Raw genomic sequence first — 23,190 nt, forward strand, 5'->3', positions numbered from 1 at the left:
ATCAGTCTTATTCCACATGGACAAAACTAAGAGAAACATCTGTTCCGGTGCCAGCTCATATTTTTCAAGTTGCCTGCTATGGCCAAGCTCACTGCAACGACAATAAATAAACATCACTTTTTTTATTCCGAGGTGCTAAAATTACGAGGCTGTAAACATGCCATTGTGTAGCGGATTTCCTTTTGTGCAGTACTCCAGTGAAAGGCTCAAGGGATATCCATCTTCATCTTCAAGAGTAGCTCTCAGACTCTTTACCAGAGATGAGACAATTCTCAGAACAATGTCTTGTCATTTAACGGAGATCCAGCCATTGTGCATTCTATTGTCTATCTCCTGAACTGCTTAATGGCTTTAACGGTGTAGATAGCGTGTTAGACGGTTTAGAAAAAAGGTACACCCAGGACAGAAATCATACAAAATGAAGATAGCTTTAAATAAGGATGAACGCAAAGACCTAAAATCTGGGATCCAAATGAACATCACGTTCTTGTTATGATTTGAAATATGCTCCCCCCCCCCACCCCTCTCTCTCTCTTCTATCACACAAACAAATGAACCAAGAGTCCCAGTGTTCAGTTTTGTCAATAATGCAAATGGGATGCAAATGCTTTTTGCATACCAGCTATGAGAATGAGGTCATAAAATTTCCAGGAAAACCCTTACAAGAGGCCCAGAATTTTGTAGCAGATTTCGCAAGGTTCCACCTATCAAGGATCTACAACAGAAGAAAGCTGAGAGAATAATCTCAGACCACACACAACCCAAATATAATGTGCGGTCATCTGGGAAAGCAGTTCCGAATCATTTGGGCTCGAACTACCAGATTTAATGTATGTTGAAGGATGTGACCCTACACAATTATATAAAAGGGTAATGGGTAAGTGCTTTGGGGCAGTGCTGGCTCAGTGGTTAAGGCCTTGGGATACTGATTACAAGTTCAAAAATCCAAGCACTACCAAGCTGCCACTGCTGGGTCCTTGAGCAAGGCCATTAACCCTCAGTTGCTCAGTTGTACCCTGTCTCAAAAGTCGCTTTGGATAAAATGCATCAGTGAAATGAGCTAAATAATGCCAATTAATTTTTTTAAATGCAATCATTGGCATATTGCTGTGGTATAAGAGGCATAAAACCCTTCGGAGCATGCTATAGGAAATTTGCTAAGCATGCTATTAGGAAAATAAACAACTTCAGTATTGTCTAGCATGAGGTCGCATCACACCACTCCGTTGTTGATTATTTTTCCTATACCAGCATACCTAAATGTGTTTTAATCTAAGCACTGAGACAGGAGACTTAACAATCATGATGTAGATCATGAGGCGTTTTAAAGAATACACAAACATAAAATCCCATTTTTGGGTCTCCTGTCTGGAGATGTTTAATAGCGTCCGATTAATTACCAAATTAGCAGGGGCTGTTATTGTCCACGGAGAGAGTGAGCAGCATTTGAAGCCATCCATTTCCTGTCACAGTGCATTACCCAGGCGTGTCCCCCGATTACGGAGGCAAGGTGTAATGCACTGAAATGCTGTAGCAGAAAGCAGAGGACAAGCGACTCACAAACGTTATTAAATAAACCGCCGATGAAAAACCCATTATTAAATAAAGTTTAGGAACACTTTCGGTTAATTCAAAATGCATAAGTCACGACACTGACCTTCTAAAGTGTCTTATTTAAGCAGAAATATCTTGTGAAGCTTGAAATTGATATGATGATAATGAGTCTTTATTGGTCACATATACGTTAGAGCACAGTGAAATTTGTTTCTTTGCATATCCCAGCATGTTAGGAAGTTGGGGATCAGTAAACCAGAGCCTTAACCACCAAGACACCACTGCCCCCACTGATTTCTTGTGAAGTTTCAAAGAAAGAAAGAAGACACAGACAGATGTTTAAGTCAAAAGAAAGAAAGAAACAAACAAAGAAACAAAAAACAGAATAGAAGTCAAGGGAAAAGATAGATAGACAGATGGATGGATGGATGGATGGATGGATGGAGCTGCAACAAAAGGATTTTAGTTTTAAAAAGTGAGACTTGTCTGAAGGTTATGATCCCAACCACAAGCGAGGCAACACCGTAAACTTTTTTAGATCCACCAGACAATCATTTAAGTCTGTGTTTAAACAATAAACAAACCAAATTATTTTCTTCTTTTTATTATTTGGACATAATGTGAATTGTTTTCTTCTCAATAAAAAAATATCCTGTGCTTTTTTTTTTGATGCTAACAAAAAAAAGATGATAGAATCAGGGAGGGAAAGTGGGAGGGAGGGAGGGAGAAGGGAGGGAGGAAGGGAGGGAGGATGGGAGGGAGGGGCTCCCTGAGATTCAGTTACCATGGAAACAGCAGGGAACAATTTCCATCGCCCAAGCTGTGTTTGATAGAGATCTGGGTATGTATGGAAGAAGAGGGAACAGTTGAGAGGAAAGAGAGAAAAAGGGGAGAATGTTATCATGGTGAGAGAAGTGCAGAGGCGTATATAAAGGAAGTAAACGAGTCTAGAGGCTTAGCACCAGATCGCTCAGTGGGTCTAGAACCCCGAAAAACTGGACATGCCCACGTTTCTCTCTGAGGCAGGTGGAAGCAATCGAACGCCTCCTCGCTTCTCTTTTTCCTCCTCCTACTACTCTGTCATCTACAACACCACAAAGGCTAACCACAGTGTGCAGAAAGCATTCATCCAATTGCTGGTTTTTATCCTCTGTTCACAGCCCTCTGCAGGTCCACTGTAAACATCATCTGTTTGTTTCTACACTTCACTCCATGCTGACTGCCTTTATACAAACTCGGCATGTCGTCTGTGCGCAGTGTTGCCAAATCTTTTCAGGCAAAAGCTACCACATGAACAAAGTCTTTAGAAGTTGCCAGGTGACGTCAAATGACATCATAGGCTAATTTGCATAGTCAGGGATTTGTCAGGATCATTTACATATCAAAACATGTTACATGAATAAGGAGGATTTCTGAAGTTTTATCAGAATAGAAAATAATAGATTATAATGATGCTATTTACAAATTTACAGAATATAATTTCTGTGAGTGGAACAAACTGAGGTGATCAGTGATTGGTTGTTGGAAACAATGGTGATTGTTGATTGGCTGTTGGGAACAATGGTGATCGGTGATGCATTTTTAGTTACAATGGTGATAATGGTAATCCATTAATAAAAATATTGATCAGTGATTGGACATTGAGAACAATGGTGATCAGTGATTGGTTGTTGGTAACAATGGTTATCAGTGATTGGACATTGAGAACAATGATGATTGGACATTGAGAACAGTGGTGATCAGTGACTGGATGTTGGGAACAACTGTGATCAGTAATGGGTTGTTGGGAACAATGGTGATTATTGGTTGGTCATTAAGAACAATTGCGATCAGCGATTGGTCTTTGGAAGCAATATTAGTCTGGGATTGTCCATCAGAAATGATGAGCAGTGATTGGTTGTTGGGAATTATGATGAGAATTGATTGGTCATTGGAAACAATCGTGATAAGTGATTGCTCCTTCATGATTCACTATAAACCACTTAAATTACATGTACAAATTATAACAATATTAACCAACAGTAGTTTTTTTTCACAGACCAGTACAATCAAGGACTTGTGAGACATTGTAAGGTCTGGCAACCCCAGTAAATATGCACACAGTGCAGAGAATCTAGTGGAACACTTTCATTAAAAAGAAAAAAAAAACAAGTATAAATCCAGCAGTAATCAGTATTTGTTTTTCCTCAACCACCAGCACATGGTTTCCATGTAATCCTATATGAAGTGGCTACAAGAAAGATGGGACGCAGACACATTTAAAAAAAGAAACAGAGAGAGAATTGGAGTTTGGAGACATTGCTGGCTGCTCATACACTGTTGGCTGGCAGATTGCCTCTGAGCGTAATAACAGCATCATAACAGCTATCAGAAGCATGAAAACAGTTGGATGCCTCCAGAGAGGAGATCGGTTTCTCAAAGGGACGTTACCCCCGACGGCATGAAGACAAGCTTTCTGACTCAGAGTGTAACAATATCACAGTATGACCGCATTAGACTTAAAAAAAAAAACTGATTCTTTGATGACTCGTGATTTTCTCTTGAAAGATTTTGCATCGACGTACAAAAACATCATAATTGGACTTCGTGTATGGATTCTTTAAATGTTCTGGGTGAAAGCCACCAACAGAGTCTTTATCAGAAAAAGTTCCAAATAAAATGCTTTTATGAATTCCTTGTCTATCTAAAGAACCTGTGAAGAACCATACTTCTAAGAATGTTCTATAAAACCTTCATGTTAAGGCTATGAAACGGTTAAGTTTCTGTTTATTTCTTTATTCAACTAAAAATTTTAAAGGGATATAAGTACTCCAGAATGGTTCTTTAAAATTCTAAAGGGTACTTGTCAGTTGCTCATGAATTATGGAACTCATGAAAGCCATAATTCATCTAAGAATCAAGCAAAATAAGTTCAGAAAAGTTCAGCACCCAAAGAACCCACCAGGAAAACTGTTTTAAAAAAGGTTCAAACAGTTCAGATAAAAAAGTAAACACTGTGGACAGGAACTATATCAACAATAAATTTTTACTTAATTTTTTTTTTCATTTATGTACCATTTCAATTCATGTACCATTAAAATATTAACTTTGCATTTGAATTAATCCATTTGAATATTAATGAGCTTTTTTAATACTACCAAAGACACAATGAACATACAGTAAGCATTGGTGCTACACTAGTTGTCCATATGTTGTCAAAAATCAAATAAATCACAAGGCAGAGTTTACTCACTATTTGTCCACTGTTTATGCTCACTGTATATAAATTAAACAATAAAAATATCTTTGTTAAATATAGGTGTGCAACAATAATTGACACCCTTTTAGTCTATCTCCCTTTACCAAGATAACAGCTCTGAGTCTTCTCCTATAATGCCTGATGAGGTTGGAGAATACATGGTAAGGGATCTGAGACCATTCCTCCATACAGAGTCTCTCCAGATCCTTCACATTTCGAGGTCCACGCTGGTGGACTCTCCTCTTCAGTTCACTCACAGGTTTTCTATGGGTTTCAAGTCAGGGGACTGGGATGGCCATGGCAGGACCTTGATTTTGTGGACAGTAAACCATTTTTGTGTTGATTTTGATGTATGTTTTGAATCATTGTCCTACTGGAAGATCCAACCACGTCCCATTTTAAGCTTTCGGGCAGAGGCAGGCAGATTTTCATTTAATATCTGTTGATATTTGTAAGAGTCCATGATGCCATGTATCCTAACAAAATGTCTAGGTCTTCTAGCAGAAAAACAGTCCCAAAACATTAAAGAGCCACCACCATATTTAACAGTGGGCTTGAGGTACTTTTCCATATGGCTACCTCTGTGTGTGTGCCAAAACCACCTCTGGTGGTTACCAAAAAGCTCTATTTTGGTTTCATCTGACCATAGAACCCGATCCCATTTGAAGTTCCAGTAGTGTCTGGCAAACTGAAGATACTTGAGTTTGTTTTTGGATGAGAGTAGAGGCTTTTTTCTTGAAACCCTTCCAAACAACTTGTGGTGATGTAGGTGACTTCGGATTGTAGTTTTGGAGACTTTCTGACCCCAAGACACAACTAACTTCTGTAGTTCTCCAGCTGTGATCCTTGGAGATGTTTTTGGCCACTCGAACCATCCTCTTCACAGTGCATTGAGACGATATAGACACACGTCCAATTCCAGGTTGATTCATAACATTTCCAGTTGACTGGAACTTCTTAATTATTGCCCTGATGGTGGAAATGGGTATTTTCAATGCTTGTGCTATTTTCTTATAGCCACGTCCCATTTTGTGAAGCTCAACAACCGTTTGCCGCACATCACAGCTATATTCCTTGGTCTAACCCATTGTTATGAATGACTAAGGGAATTTGGTCTACGTGTTACCTCATTTTTATACCCCTGTGAAACAGGAAGTCATGGCTGAACAATTTCCTGTTCCTAGTCACCCAGGTGTACTAAAAAAAATTTAAAACATCAGTGGGAATATACTTCAAATATATTTTTCTCACATGAATTCATAGGGCTGCCAATAATTGTTGTACACCTATATTTAACAAAGATATTTTTTTGATAAAACTGTGTTGTGTTTGCAATTGTTTGATATCTATAAGAGCAGAGTATTTTTGTGAATTTTTAAACAAAATATCAAAAGGTTAAACAATAAAGACAATTTTTCACAGCCTTCTTTGCACTGTATATGTTTTTGGAGATAAACTGTACAAGCACAGCAGGTGAAAGACCAGAAATTTGATATTTCAATGCCGTCTTTGTGATGTCAATGCCAGATTCAACGTTGGAATCGACAGACTTTAGACCCTGATACAAACGTAAAGTATCACTCGATGTGTTCCTACCCCATAAACCAAACCTTTCTTGGTGTGTCTGATATTCTGAAGTTTGAGCTCTGATCTGAAAACCCCGACTAAACCCTCAAAATGACTTCTGAATATGTGAGGACTCTACTGCCTGTAATAAAACTCAAAAATGTGTCCTTTTAATAAAAATGCACTTTTATTACAAAGCTTTAGCTGTGAAACATTTTTCAGTGTCTGGTTTGTGCAGGAATATAAAGCTGAGTGCATTAATTCTTGGTCTAACATCTCAGTCCTATCTTTACCCCGCTACTTTTGTTCTGGTCTGTTTCTCACACAATGGGGCATAACATGGAAAATATCAGCATCATCATTTTAATTCTGCAGCCTTACAAAAGAAAGACTGAATTAAAAAACTGCGGATTGTTCGTACCAGTACTCACATTAGCATAACATTTTTTTGTAGGCAGCGCGTGTATAATTTGCACCACTTGGAGTTTTCATAATGTCACGTTTAATGAGAGACTACCAACACAGATACGCTTCCTGAAGCGGCTTGAGGAGATTCGCAACATCTATAATCGACAGAGGCCCCTGTGAGCACAAACACTGCCATGTGATTGCGAGATGTGACGTACGAGCCTGCTGACACAGCCAATGGGAGAGGTGTAGGCCTGCTAAATTAGTCCAGGAGCTAAACCCAGCACTCAGAGGAAGTGTGAGTGTGAACTGAAGCATCGTGGAATAATTTACGGCAGCACAGAGGTGCTTTAACACATCTGATCTGGGCACAAACGTGCCACTGAAGTCATTTTGAAAACGGGAAATAATCTGAAGGTTAAATCAGGACAGTGTAGCAGCTCACATCTCGGCCATGAACAGAACATGCGATGAGGGTTAAGATAGAATTTTTCCAAGCAACAGCATAAAAAAGCAAAAGTACAACAGCACAACAGAGCAATAACGTGTCTGCAGGACAAAACAACAGCACAACGACCTGTCAGCAGGACAAAACAATAGTGCAACAACCTGTCAGCACGACAAAACAACTGCACAACAACCTGTCAGCACGACAAAACAACAGTGCAACAACCTGTCAGCACGACAAAACAACCATGCAACAACCTGTCAGCACGACAAAATAACAGCGCAAAAACCTGTCAGCAGAACAAAACAACTACGCAACAACGTGTCAGCACGACAAAACAACCTCACAACAACGTGTCAGCACGACAACAACAGCGCAAAAACGTGTCAGCAGGACAAAACAACAGCGCAACAACGTGTGAGTACGACAAAAGAACAGCGCAACAACATGTGTCTGGTCCGGAGTTTCTTCAATTCCTCACTCACAACATTAGTTCCTACATGTTCTCGTTTAAGTAATCACTACACACCCACAAATTAGACAATCCACATGCGACAAAATAACAACAACGTGTCAGCATGACAAAACAACCACACAACGTGTCAGCACGACAAAACAACAGCACAACAACATGTCAGCACAACAAAACAACAGCGCAACAATGTGTGAGCATGACAAAACAACAGCGCAACAGCGTCAGCACGACAAAACAACAGTGCAACAACATGTGAGCACGACAAAACAACAGCGCAACAACATGTCAGCACGACAAAACAACAGCGCAACAACATGTCAGCATGACAAAACAACAGCCCAACAACATGTCAGCATGACAAAACAACAGCGCAACAACATGTCAGCAGGACAAAACAACAGCGCAACAACGTGTGAGTACGACAAAAGAACAGCGCAACAACATGTGTCTGGTCCGGAGTTTCTTCAATTCCTCACTCACAACATTAGTTCCTACATGTTCTCGTTTAAGTAATCACTACACACCCACAAATTAGACAATCCACATGCGACACTGACAGTATTGCTCACTAGTGTGAACGTAGGGTAATGTTGTGAATGTTGTGAAGAGAAATATCGACAAGATATAGTAATCTTTGTAGTCTATGATTAAGTCTGGATTAGTATTTTGACCAGACCCTGCTCGTGTTTACCGAGCTACTCTTGCCTTTTCTCGATCCATCAGTATTGACTCCACTCCAATTAAACCATTGAACGCTTTACGAGCTTTTTTCCTCACTATGGAAAATTAAACTAACAAGTTGGCTACAATCCAACACTGATAAACATGCCTGAGGAGGAGAGGTTGTCTGAGACGTATTCAAAGCTCCAACAAGTTTCTGCCCCTCATCAACACACACTGTTACACTGTTACAATCACTGATTAGAGTTTCACCTTCACATATTGTGGGTTCAGAAAGTGACTTTTTTTTTTGCCCCAATCATCTAAGAAGTGTCTTTCCAGCAGTCCCTGAAATCAGGGTAAGGCTTCGGAATTTTTTTCTGCCAATGTCTCTGGATTATCCTCCATTCCCATCATCGGCAAAACACGATAGCTTTGACAAACAATGATTTGTTTTACTGTAGATACGAACCAGACATCGCAGAGGGGAAAGTTCACAGGTGTTAGCTTACTTGTGACCTGCCTGTATGCGCAGAAACAATGACAACTTTGTTCGTGACGCAGAAGTTAAAAAGTGAAGATTAGTTTCTTCTCGGAGAACTTCACCGAAACAACTGTGCTTGCTGCACAGTGACAGCAAAGGAGAAACTGCAAAATGAAAGCACATATATTAAACCTTAAGGAAGAAAAGCCTGTGAAGGGAAAACAGGCACTGCGTCAGAATGAGAAATCTGTCAGGAAGCGTTCCTCAGACTGCAAGCGATACCGTGTCAGCATTACAATGAGTGACAGCTCGACTCAGATGTGTTGTTTCTGTAGCGAGTAGACGGGATGGGAGTGGGTCGGGATTCAAAGTAAGCGAGGAAGTGAATCAGTCGCTTGTTTATATTTCATGGTCGAGGTGTTTTACAGTAAAGAAACAGATCAGGTTTCTTTACTGTATGTCTGACACATACGTCTTAATTTGATACACCAAACAAGAGCAACAGTGCCAAGTAAAATAAACACATGGGTGATCTGAAAGGAAAATGCTCACATAAGCTATTTCTGAATTCGCCAATGTCATGAAAAATTCCAAAAGTACGTTAAGTTGTTATTATTGAACAGAACAAATGCAGCACTGTAAAGTTCAAGGTACTGAGAAGGGCGTAACGAAATACACCATAACTGGAAAAAGGACAAACACTAGCAAGCAGAAAGGTGACAGGCGACAGTTCATATTCTAAGCATGTGCACGACAGAGAGTTGCGATTTCAACGACAGCAGCAAAGCAACAGCACAATAAAGCAATGACGTGACAGCGCGACAAAGTGTCAGCAATACAAAGAAACAGTGTAACAAAGCAATGATGTGACAGCGCGACAAAGTGTCAGCAATACAAAGAAACCGCGTAACAAAGCAACAGCTCAGACTAGCAACACCATAACAAAGCAACAGTGCAACAAAGTGTCAGTGCGACAAGGCAACAAATGTCATCACAACAAAATGGCAGCACAAAGGTACAACAAAACGACATGACTAAGCAACTGAACAGCAAAACAACAGCGTGACAAACATCAGCACAACAGCATGACAAATTGACAACACGAGTATGCAACAGCGCATCAAAGCAACAGTGCAGAAAAACACATCGCAACATTACGGCAGTGTCACTGCGACAAAATGACATCACAACATCGACATAAAGTATCAGCACGACAAAATGACATCACAAAATCACGGCAGTGTCACTGCGACAAAATGACATCGCAACAACGACACAAAGTATCAGCGTGACAAAATGACATCACAACATCACGGCAGTGTCAGTGCAACAAAATGGCATCACAACATCGACACAAAGTGTCAGTGCGACAAAACGACATCGCAATATCTACACAAAGTGTCAGTGCAACAAAATGACATCACAACATCACGACAGTGTCAGTGCGACAAAATGACATCACAACATCACCACACTGTCAGTGCGACAAAATAGAAGAGTACAAAAAAAAGATATTATTCAATTATTTTTTAAATATATGGCTTTTTGTTTATTGTTGGTCCAGACTGAATTTATTCGATTTCTTTTATTTCATCTAATTTATTGTTTAAATTCATCTCCAGCTACAGTACAGCTGCTTTTATTTTAGAGCTTGGTGTTCCTGTCCTTATATGCAGTCCTATAAAAACAGCAGCAGTGACTCACACACACACACATGCTCAACCTGATGCAACCGGCAACACGAGACATTTCCGGCAGTTTCAATATGAAAATATTGTGACTCTGCACAAATCTTACATGACATTGAGCTTCCTGTTGCCCTGTATAGATTGATATACTGATTTTAATACAGTCTTTGAGCGTGGCATGTTAAATATTTAACATTAAATACCCTTACATATTATTGTTGCACATGCCAAACCTGCACATGAAGGCAGAGTAGTGCTGCACACTGACTCGTGCACTTTCGGATGTTCAGAGATGATGCAACACAACAGTGTGTTAAAAATCCTCACACAGTCATACAGCTGGATAACCCGATGCTCGACGAGTTCACGCTCCCCCTCTTTGCGACGAGCTGTGTGGCGAATATGCCTTGACTAGGGGTTTATTTGGTTTTTTTTGCTTGCTTTCTGAACATGCAGGAGCGATACATCCAGATGAAAACGGAGCTTGTCAGATTCTTCACAGCACGTTTCATTCCCCAGGCATTGACTTTGAGTTATAGTGACAAGCTTTCACCACATTCTTCTGAAAACGGATCAGGTGGGATACGGCGGAGAGATACGCCAGGATTCGAAAAAGCAGGCTACGAGCGCAATGGCCCCCGAGCCTTCCATTTTAGACGATAAAACCCTGTGACAAATATGCTCAAAAGTGATTATTCAGGTATTTATAACCTTTTCGTGTTTGAAACAGAATCCTTAAGACGTCGCATGCGATGACTAGAAATAAACGTTTACAGTCTCGTTCGTAAACATAGTAAACGTTTTTATATCACGGCACCTTTGACGTCTCAAATCAGCAGCTGGGGATTCATTATGTCGTGTACATATAATACGTATGCAACGGGGAGATGTTGAGATTAAACGCATCACAATGAACCGCAATTCAAAACACAGAGGTGAAGATATTTACAGCGGTAAAATTTACGCATTTTTTTGTTCATGTTGTTACAGGAGCTACCTGAAAATGAAGCTGACTTCTCAGCTGAAACAAAGATTAGTCTAAACACAAAAATAAAGTGTGAGGCAGGGGGGGAAAATACTATTCACCGAAGGGGAAAGGACACAGGATGCAGATTTGCTTCTGGAAGCGTTTACACTTACGTCGACCTTATCCCTTTCCGGAACCTTCAAACTAACTGTCCCTCAGTGGCGGAACGAACTTCCAACCTCAATCCGGACCGCAGAATCTGTCACTATCTTCAAAAAACAGCTAAAAACCCACCTCTTCCATGAGCACGTAACTAACCCCTAAAATGTCAACTCCACATTATCCTAAAAAAAAAAAAAAAAACTACTCTGGCACTTTGCTTTTCTAGAACTCAATTAAAAGATCTTGTACAATAGCACTACTCATATTGTTCTCCGCTTGATATATCGCTTTGCTTGTAATTCCTCAGTTATAATTCACTTTGGATGAAAGCGTTTCCTAAATGAAAAAATATAAATGTAAATGTTTAGCAAGAAGCAAGAAGGTCTGGTCCGTGGTCAGTGAAAGTGCAGGGAGTGTGATGTTTATCGTTTATGTTGTCTGTCAACATCCACCAATATACGCTAGGGCGAAGTGTATTTTCCGGTGCAGACGTTTAAAACCAGCCCTCAACGCTGCACGTTTCTGTCTTTTCAAACCTGCTGCTTTGCCACTCGAGCGTCTTATATCGGAGCAAGTTTCTGAAAACACGTTGTGAGAAAAAGTTGCATTCGCTCACCTCATCCAACTCAGTTCACTCTCACAGAAATATTCATGAAAAAACATTTGAAATACCAAAAAAATAAATCATAGGCACAAAGTGTTTTTGTGCTTGTGCTGTTTTTATGAGACCTGAGTCAGAAAATTGCATCACCCAATTTACAGCAAGAGTCCAGCGCAAGGGGCATGGTTGCCGAAATGTACAGTCACTGGGGAAACACACACACACACACACACACACACACACACACATACACACACTTGCACACACACACACACACACACACCCTGCTGTTCCTGCTGCCTCATGCTCAGTGGTTCTGTGCCCGTAAGAGATCTGCCGTAAACACTGCGTATGATTTGATTGAGAGAGACAACGCATTCCTCCAGCTATACAGAGACGCACAACAACAGGTGGTGTATTTATGGGAAATCTGCGTGCGTGTGTGTGAGTGTGTGTGTGTGTTTGTGTATTTATGTAGAACTGGGTGTATGACTTTGCCTTTATACACCACTGTTCACGCAGTATGTACACACATGTCTAGTAAGAAACTCTATACAGACTTACAGCAACAAATCCATGAGGATGATGATGATGATGATGATGATGTCATCAATAAAAACCTGATTCACTATGAATCGCAACCCAATCCAGCTCATGATTGCTCAACACGCTAAGATTTCCACAGATTGGTCCAAAGTCATAGTGCTTATTTAGTGACATCACAAGCTGGGCTCTTCTGTACTGTAGCTCCGCCCACAAATCAGTTTTGAAAGGAAATAGTAAGAAAGCCTGGTTTAAATGGAAAATAGTGCTGCGGTGACCCAAAATCAGTGTCGAAGAGCAATTTTTGAGCTCAGGCAGACTTTAAGGGCATCGTTTGTTTGATGGGTTTTCCTTTAAAGCGTCTGATGCAACACAAAGTCCGTCAAAATCCCTCACGCCGGTTTGTTTTCCAGTCTGGGGAATATTTATCCAAGCAAATCTGTGCTGCTCCAGTGAACCAGAAAGGATGCAGACGAATCAAGAGGGATACGAGTCTTACTTACTTAGATGGCGTATCTATATTTTAAACATAACGCCTTGGATTTTCGGTAGAAATAGAAAATGAAAAGGACCGCAGGATATGTACGGTCACAGCGGTACTCTGACATTTTATTACTGGGCTGATGAGAAGCGCATTAAATTCACATATTCTGGATGAATGGAAAGATTTTCCGCCTGGTCTAATGAGCTCGATTTACACACCACACAGCTGGGAGTCCACTATCATGCTTCAGTGGTGCGTTTTAGGAAGCACAGAACAATGTATTGTGGGAAAATAAATATTTATTATATATATTTTTTTTCATATTATATATATATAAAAAATAAACAAGAGATCTGTCACTTGTTAAGCATTTAATAAGCGGTTTATTTATTAGGGCAAAGAGGTTAAGGCTCTGGCTTAGTGATCAGGATGCTAAAAGAAATAAAAAGTCACGCCGAGGTGACATAGCTAGCTAGCTAGCTAATGTTAGTTTCTAACCCATGAAGCAAGGTTTTTGTAACATTCATAGGTGTAATGTATATTAGGGGGCATCGCAAGGAACAAACCACTTCAGAGCATGCTTTTATACGCAAATAAGCAATGAGAGCATGTGTGATGTGGTCCAGCACAAACGTGAGTTAGAGTTACCATCCTGAAGTGGAACATTTTTCTAAAACAGCACGTCCCAAAGTGTTTTTAATTCTTCACATACCAAAGCAATTTTCCAAACATACTTTTGGCTTTAATTAACGAAAATGAAAAATGGCACACTATTTATCTGTTCATAGCAACATTTAATGCTGAGAATGTCATTTAAAACAAATTAGTTTGATAACTATTCCCCTTTAATTTACTGACCGTTACAAAAGCGCTGACACTGGAGACTCCTTCCAAAAGCGTTAAAAAAAACGTACTGAAAACATACAAATATCAATGATTATCCATCCATCCATTTTCTGTACCGCTTATAATACACGGGGTCACAGGGAGCCTGGAGCCTATCCCAGGGGATTCGGGGCACAAGGTGTGGGACACCCTGCACGGGGTGCCAATGCATCACAGGGCACAAGCACACACACACACACACACACACACACACACACACTACAGACAATTTGGAAATGCCAATCAGTCTACAGTGTATGTCCTTGGACTGGGGGAGGAAACTGGAGTACCCGAAGCACGGGGAAAACATGTAAACTCCGAGCACACAGGGTAGCACACAGAGCACACCGTACCCTCCATAATCATACATGCTTTTCTTTATTAAATAATATATTAATGTTACATTATGTCAAGCATCCACCATTCAAGTCCCTGTAAACGAGTTGTTGCTATAGAAACAATAACGTTAGAACGAATGCATTAATATCAAACTGGGATTTGCCTTCCAGGAACAACTGTCGGAGCTGCTGTTATAGAAAACCTCCTGACCAATCGTAATCAAGAATTCAACAGAGCATTTCAGTTCAATAGTGCACACGTATGCAAAATGCTACAAATGCTGCTGATATAAACGGACGGCTAATTCGGGTGCTTTGGGAAACCGGAGTACACCTCTACAAAATGTAGTGCCTACCATGAAGGAAATCAAATGTGAAAGAAAAAACAGCATGGGTCTTTCTCTTGCCCTCAATGCTAAATTCACTACCGAAGCAATAGATAACAGTAAGGAGCTAATTACAGAGGGGATAATGATGGCTTTGACGGTGGCCGTTTCAGATCGGTTCACTGCAGCAACAGCTGATGGCAGATAAGATTGTGAGCGCTGCCTGTAGCTAAAGTCCAAGATGGCTAATATCGCTGGTCTTGCCAAGGTCGTCTGACAGATGGCTCGTAACAAGCAGTTATGTCTTCACAGCTCTGCTTTTTACCGAGAGCCGATAAAGACAGAGAGCCTCTTCGCAGCTGCTGCACAAACCCGTAACAGTAACAGTGTATCTTTGGAAATGACATTGTATCATAATTACCACAGCACAAAGCCAATAAATAACCACAAATCCGACTTGACTGTCTGTCTGCGCTGTGCTATAAGAATAAAAAGGTCGTATTCGATCCCTGTTGCTGCAGAAACACCACACAAGATGCCAACTGTCCCTCACGTGGTGAATTGCACAGGACAAGAGTGACTCTTATTACAGTATGTCTGAGTCCTGAAAAAGTCTCACTTTTCTACAGAAGGTAGAGGAGCGTTAGTCACCCATGAGCCACGATGTGATAGAGCAGCTCACTAGCTCTAATTAGGCAGCATTTGTTAGATGAAATGTAAGGAATAAAACACATGGGGAACGTTGTTCCGGGAAAATAATAAACAACAGGATAAGGTGATGAAGATGAGTAACCGTTACTACCCAGAAGCTGACTAGTTTCCAATAACATTATGTCCTCAAGTGTTTTATTCGTCTTATACAACAGCAATTTACCAACGAATTTAATGATTTTTATTGATCAAAGAACAACACATCTTCACTTTTTTATGCATTTATAGTTATGTTTAATGCTTTATTATCCATTTATAGTTATGTTTAATGCTTTTTTATCCATTTATAGTTACATATAATGCTTTTTTATCCATTTATAGTTACATTTAATGCTTTTTTATCCATTTATAGTTACATTTAATGCTTTTTTATCCATTTATAGTTGCGTTTAATGCTAATTCCATCGTGGAACAGCCAATCAAAACAAGTTAGTTGCTGTTATTTCTTAAACTCTTGTTCCTTCACAAGCCTCTCTCTCTCTCTCTCTCTCTCTGTTAATATGACTCAAAAAAATGCAAAAGAAAATGCAATTTTTCATTTAGTTAAAGAAAAAAGAAAAGAAGAAAAAAAATCCACTTATAGTTACATTTTAGGTTTTGGACTTTTCTGAATGAGATTTAAATCTAGATTGTTAAAATAAATAAAGAATTTCTTTCATGGGTTCATTTAGGTTATGGTTACGTGTTTTGTTGCTGTTGTTGTTGTTTGCCTGCTTTTTTTTTTTTGTCCAAATTTTTAAGGATAAGGATACTTAGAGAGATCTTGCGCTTTTGCTTTTGCCTATTTCGACACCTTAAGTATGATAGCATAACCGAAATTCAGGATTTTAAAAGGAGTGTCTTCCCCTTGCATCACCTTTCAAATTAAATCCCATCTAATCTTATCCACAAGTTTTTTTTTCCTTTCCCGCACAGCGGGAGAACATCTGACACGAATTCAACCATCGACCAATTACTTAAAAAAGTGGATCAGGTGTGGCTCTGCTCATTTGCAGTAATATTATCGTGGATAAGATTGCAGACTGGACTTTCTTCCTATCTCAGAGTCAAGTTCTTTGTTTTAAGGAAGAGTGGATTTTTGCAAATCACTGCAGCATGAATCTCTGAGAGACATCTGGGTCGCAATCTGTTACAGAGAGCAAGGGATAAAACCTACAAGGTCATTTTTCTACTCTGATACAACTGGGAATAACACTCGAGCCACAACACTTGACCCCAAGTTTCATTTCAATACCACTGAAGGATGTGTGAGGAAAAAATGAAAGTATGCTTAAAAAAAACAAAAAAAACCAAAAACAAGGCGGCACAGATAATCCCTTCATTGGGCGTTGTTTGTTTTTCACATACTGTGTCTCTGTAAACTAATCCTCAAACAAGCGTTTTGAGGAAGCCAATTATACAATACGCAATTACCACGTACACTATTTCATATTTGGCTTTTGGTTTTGCTTACACAGAAGGCGTGGAGAGGCCGAAGTACTAAACAATGACTCTGGGAGACTGCCAAGTGAGCTTCGACATGATTACCCGATCTTATTACAAACCCGGAGAGTTTACTGTCTTTGCCGTGAAATAGAAATCAGTGTACTTTATATTGTGTGACATATAAACACACTCCGATTTTTGAGCGTGACAGAACTAGATTTTGTAACGCCAAAAACAGACTGGTTTTGCAGATGGGCATGGTCACATGAGTGAAATAAGCCCTGCCACGCCCACTCCGACCTCAAATCTCATCTCTTTCTTCTGTTAATGAATCTAGCTTATGTTCACTGCAAAAAAAAATTATTTTAGCATGTGAAAATATCTTGAGTATGAACAAATGTGTCTAATATTCCTTATTATGAGATTATTCAACTCAAATATATACAGATGAAGTTTAGAAAACAAATCCAGTCTTTAAGTGTCTAGTTTGGGTGAGTCTGTGCCCATGATAGCCTCAGATTCTTGTTCTTGGCTGACAGGAGTGGAATCCAGTGTGGGCTTCTGCTGTTGTAGCTCATTCATCTCAAGGTTCGATGTTTTGTGCATGCTAAGATGCTTTTCTGCACACCACGGTTGTAGAGTTATTATTCCTTCCTGCCAGCTCAAACCAGTCTGGAAATTTTCCTCTGTCCTCTCTTATCAACAAGGCGTTTCCACCCACAGAACTGTCTCACTCAATGCTTTCTGTTTTTCACACCGTTCAATGTAAACTCTAGAAACTGTTGTGTGTGAAAATCCGAGGAGATGAGAAGTTTCTGAAATACTCAAATTAGCCCATCTGGCACCAACAACCATGCCACGATCAAAGTCACAGAGATCACATCCTGATGTTTGGTGTGAACATTAACTGAAGTTCTTGACCTGCACAGTACCTGCATGGTTTTATGCATTGTGCTGCTGCCACATAATTGGCTGATTGAATAACTGCAGAAATGAGCAGGTATACAGGTTGAGCAGGTATACAGGTACTATTAAAGTGGACAGAGTAAGTGTATGATTATTCAGCTTGTTTTTGGATGCTTTTATTTCAAACTTTAAATGACCTTATTCTATTTGCAGATCATTTGAATCGTTCTAGAAATAAATACTTATAATTAATATACATGCCGTTAGGACAAGATATGAAATTAGTTATATATTTGGTATACTGTATATATATATATATATATATATATATATATATATGATAGGTCAGAAGGTGCTGATTAATCTTCTACAACTCGGACAACTGTACCAGTGGCAAATCGCGGGTTTTATATTAACACACTCGTTCTAATACAGTACATTATCGTTTCTATAGTAACAGCTCATTCACAGGGACAGGGACAGGTATGGCATACACTGCCCATAATATAAGACTAAAAATTTATAAACAGATATCCATCCATCATATTTTCTTTGTTATTTAACAAAGAAAACCATGTAATCGTTCTGTAAGGAGATGTTTATTTGTAGCATTAATGGAAGGAGACTCCAGTGTCAGCACTTTGTAACAGTCAGAGGTACAGCTTTAACTTTAAGTTTTCTTCCAGGGGAAACATGACAATCTGCATTTTTTAAAAATTATTATCTTCAAGAAAGAGAAACAAAGAAATGTGACAGAAAGACTGTTTATAACTGCTACAGCGTAAGTGAGAACAGGAACGAACTGGATTCACGGACTTCTACGACATTAAATGAAATTTCACATATGTCCCCCTCATGCCGTGCCTCTCAGCACACACAGTACCTCACAGTGCTACGGCACATTCTTCTGCATTGTTGTGTTTTGTTTATGTTGTCTCCCTAATGTGTCATGATTACTCTCACCTGTTTGCAGTTTGCCTCTTAATTAGTTTGTGTATTTAAGCCCTCATGTTTCTTTCTTCATTGCAAAGTATACACTCAGTGTTTCATACCTGGCGATACCAATATATATATATATATATATATATATATTTATAGTTCTGTTTTTAGCTATTTTGTGATATTCTGCCCAGCCTGGTTCATACTGTGTGCTCATCATCTAATCCTTGCCTGTTTTTGACATCATTTTTGGATTATGTCTCTATCTTGTTTGCTATGGTTAATAAAGCCATTGAGTACCTGCACTGGCATCCTCAACTGTTTCCTGATTAACTGTCAACTGTTTATACCCCTATAACTACATTTGATATTTTTCTGCAATATTAATAGGCCACGATGATGTGAAAGGACACATGATAAATGTACAGAAACTCATTTAATTGGTGTTTTTGTAAAAGTCAGCAACATCCAGACAATCCATGACACCTCAACAAGTCTATTCTGCACTGGCAAAACAAAACAAAACGAAAAAATATTCTGCAAATGCACAAGTGCGTTGTCTCCTAACACCTGAACATGCCACTGGTCTTATACTGTATCTGGTCCTTTGTGTATCTCCCCGTGTCCTAGACCTGTGTCATTTACCTCGTGCTGCTTTGCACTTGTATCGTCATTATGAAGTGTCCTCAGGCATTATAAAGGCAATGCTATTATCTTCATAAGGAGCACTTTAGTGATGGCAGGTGTGATGCAATACACGCTGTTCTTTTCGTAACGCTGTAAGACGAGGTGTAGGTTCATGTGCAGCAGTTCCTGCCTGCCAGAAGATGAAGCAACTAAGCTGACACATGCGGGTAACATTCACTAGCGATGTGTGACGTTTTTCTGGAGGAAAAGAATGAAAGCTCTTACATGATCCTTTTACTTTCTGTTGACATGCATGTTGTGATATTGCTGCAAATATATACACAAGTCAGGGCTAGACAAGACAATACTCATGAGCATGGCTAAACGTCAGGTTTGTTACTTGGGTTATGCTTTTACGCTTGATCAATATATCAGTTGGGCAATATTATGGTGAATAAAACCCTAATCTTTTATTAAGTACCCTATTTAATACTTACGGCACTATTTCCTGCCGTTTTGTCACCATGTCTGAAAACATAATAGAGAAATTTGCCAATGTACAGCTTAGTGTGTATATGTTCCTTAGAGCAGGAGGTCTCTAACTTTATACAGTCAGGGACACGTTTAACCGAAAACAAGCATGGACCACCCTTCTGTGAAAAACATCTTGGATATATGCTGTATTAGAGCCAGAGAGTTTATTTCATTCCTGGCCTTTCAAGAGGCAATGGTACAAACACGTACAATCATCCCAATCCAGGTCAAGAGCTTCAGTTCAGGTTCATATCAAACATCAGAACGGCGAAAAAATGTGATCTCAGTGACTTTGACCATGGCATGTTTCTTGGTGCTGATCTCTTGGGATTTTCACACACACACACACACACACACAAAAAAAAAAAAAAAAAATCTCTAGAGTTTAGACAGAATGGTGTGAAAAACAAAACATCCAGTGAGCGGAAACTGGTGGAGATCAGAGGAGAATGATCATTTACATTACATTACATTTATGGCATTTTGGCAGATGCCCTTATCGACTTAAATTGATCTAATTTATACAACTGAGTAAATTGAGGGCTAAGGGCCTTGCTCAAGGGCCCAACAGTAGTAGCTTGGCAGTGCTTAGGCTTGAACTCCTGACCTTCTGAGCAGTAACCCAGAGCCTTTAACCCCTGAGCCACCACTGCACCACAATCAGACTTGTTCGAGCTGACGGTAATTAAAATAAGCACTCTTTACAACCGTAGTGACCAGAAAAGCATCTCAGAACGAGCTATACGTTGAAAGTTTGGGTTGGATCGGCTACAATAGCAGAAGACCATATCAACTTGCACTCCTGTCAAACAAGAACAGGAATCTGAGGCTCAGCGAAACTGGTTAGACGAAGACTGGGAAAAGAACAGGTGATGTTTTTCCAGTCTTCAACCATAAAATTAAAAGAGATTTATTTTGTGTACTTCCTTAACTTTTTTTAATCATTCCTTAAGACTTGTTGAGTTTTTTTTTATTTTATTATTATTATTATTATTATTATTATTATTATTATTGGGTCTATTTAATTTCTAGCTGCTTATAATTGATGACATATTTTTTCCCCACATATTATTCAGATCCTAATAGATGTTGCACTATGAGTCATCTAATATTACTCCTGCGATGCTTAAAACAATATCCACAAAATCATTCTCACTCCAATGATCTAATCCAGATAATCCAGTTAATATGGAGGGCTTTACTACAGGTAAACGCGGAAGCTGCCTGGACTGGAAGCTCTTCTTGAGAATTGTGTTACAGTAAATGATTAGGTTTTTATTCATTAACATCACTGATCAGCTCACATGCACATCGATGTAATACCATTAAGGAGTGACATCTCATTTACCACTGCCTTGTTTCCTACTGAGAGATTTTAAATGGCTGAAAATGCTCTGCTTCGGCACTTTAGGTGTCACTAAATCTATGAGTAATTGGAGGAATGGACACTTCTGCAACAGACTCGACTATTTCTGTGTTGTTGGCTCTGTGCCTGGCTGGCCAGAAGGAACCGCAATTCCATCTTCTGACTCCTGCCAGCATTCGCAGTGGCAACCGGCAAGAACGTTCACGTATGTATTTTGTGCGCTCACCAGAAAGATCTGTCCTGAAAAATCACGTGTGCATTTAAGCAGCAGATCAGGAGCTACTCACTAATTCCCCCGCTGTCACACATCCACATGCTGAAAACGCTCTGAGGCTGAGATCATCGCTGGAGAGCAGAGGAAACACACAAGAAAGTCAGGATCACGTGGCTGAAGGTCACCTCAGGACATAAAAATAGCACTCATTCATCTTACTGAACTGGCGGTCAGTCACTTCATTCATGAGACCAACTGATTTCAACATTCTGTAACTGATACAAATTTTAAAGAGCTACGAACCGTAAGTGATCATATACTCTACACCTGTTGTCATGTCGTAGTGTCTTAAATTAAACAGCAAGAGTTTTAAAGGATTTTAGCGAGTGATTTTTTTTTCAATTTCTTAAACTTAACGAACGGAAATTTACCACCTCAGTATTAGGAATAAATAATAAATAGCAGTAATGAATATATTCAACCTTCACAATTACAAGTTTTAACAATGATGATTACTGATCAGGATAAGCGGTATAGAAAATGGATGGATGGATGGATTACTGATCAAACCAACAATTGCCATATTTTCTGGTTTATTTAATGATGCTCATACTGTATGTTGTATAACATAAAAGTAGTACAACAATGATGATTTAACAGTGAATTAAATTGTCTGAATTTTATACTGCACACAAAGGAGGACTCAAATATGATAATAATGATAACAACAACAACAACAATAATAATAATAATAATAAACAGTATTTCTTCTATTCCTAAATACTCATGTTCCTAAGTGAAACTTTCCCATATATATGCATACTTATAAACATACATACATATATACACACACACACACATATATATATATATATATATATATATATATATATATATATATATATGACTTAATTATAGAGATCAACCCCATTTTTGCCAGATTACATATATTTATATGGAATCAAAATTGTACCGCTTGAATAACTGCAATTTTGTATGAACTATCACCTAAATATCGCGTGATACGGAGTGATATACAGTTTATAGCTCAGACCTTAACGTATGCGTCTGTGAGACATCGTTCACCTCCATGCCTTTTCTAAATCATCCTCAGCATCCTACAGCGAGCCATCCAGCTCACACTACAAGCAACAAAAGATGGATTTCAGACAGCGACTCAATGAAAGAGCTCACCAATGTGTCCAAGTCAGATCACCAAGTGTAGATCACCGTGAAACCTGTGGGAAGCTTAAAGAAGCCTTGACAAATGCACACTAATGTTACAAACAATACATCACATTTATGGTACTCCGAGAAGTGTATCCACTTCTAATAAAGACTAAAGACTCATAACAGTGATAAACAGCAGAACAGTTGAATGATTTCTCTTCTAACAGTCACGTCCTGGATCATAAGCACGCTTTCAGGCTTCCTACAAGTCTAAAATTCTTCACTCGAAAGCTATATGCTGCCTAACTTTGTGTCTAGGGCCCCTAATGAGTCCATATATCACCTCCTTAAATGAAAGCCATGTGTGATGATGATCTCAGGCTGCATTCCTGCCTTTTCAGTATGCCGCGCACGTATTAGAGGTAATTGGAACTTTTAGTAAAACGCTGCCACTTATAAAAGACATCAGTG

At 39.3% G+C, this 23,190-nt stretch overlaps 1 protein-coding gene across 7 annotated transcripts in view; it reads right to left on the reverse strand.

Annotated features, from left to right (window-relative positions):
• Positions 1 to 23,190, reverse strand: part of LOC128625369 (band 4.1-like protein 1) — a 96,406-nt gene that overhangs the window by 42,862 nt on the left and 30,354 nt on the right. The window contains exons 1-2 of one of the 7 annotated variants that reach the window (XM_053653604.1): positions 22,604 to 22,745; positions 21,623 to 21,680 (exon numbers count right to left, since the gene is read on the reverse strand). The exons of 5 other annotated variants lie outside the window; for them this stretch is intronic. The gene's annotated coding sequence lies outside the window, so the exon portion shown is untranslated. Of the gene's footprint in view, positions 1 to 21,622; positions 21,681 to 22,603; positions 22,746 to 23,190 lie in introns of those variants that run through there. One more of the 7 variants, XM_053653603.1, reaches the window with a different exon arrangement.

This window comes from Ictalurus furcatus, chromosome 21, assembly GCF_023375685.1.
Source record: "Ictalurus furcatus strain D&B chromosome 21, Billie_1.0, whole genome shotgun sequence".
Lineage (NCBI taxonomy): Eukaryota > Metazoa > Chordata > Actinopteri > Siluriformes > Ictaluridae > Ictalurus > Ictalurus furcatus.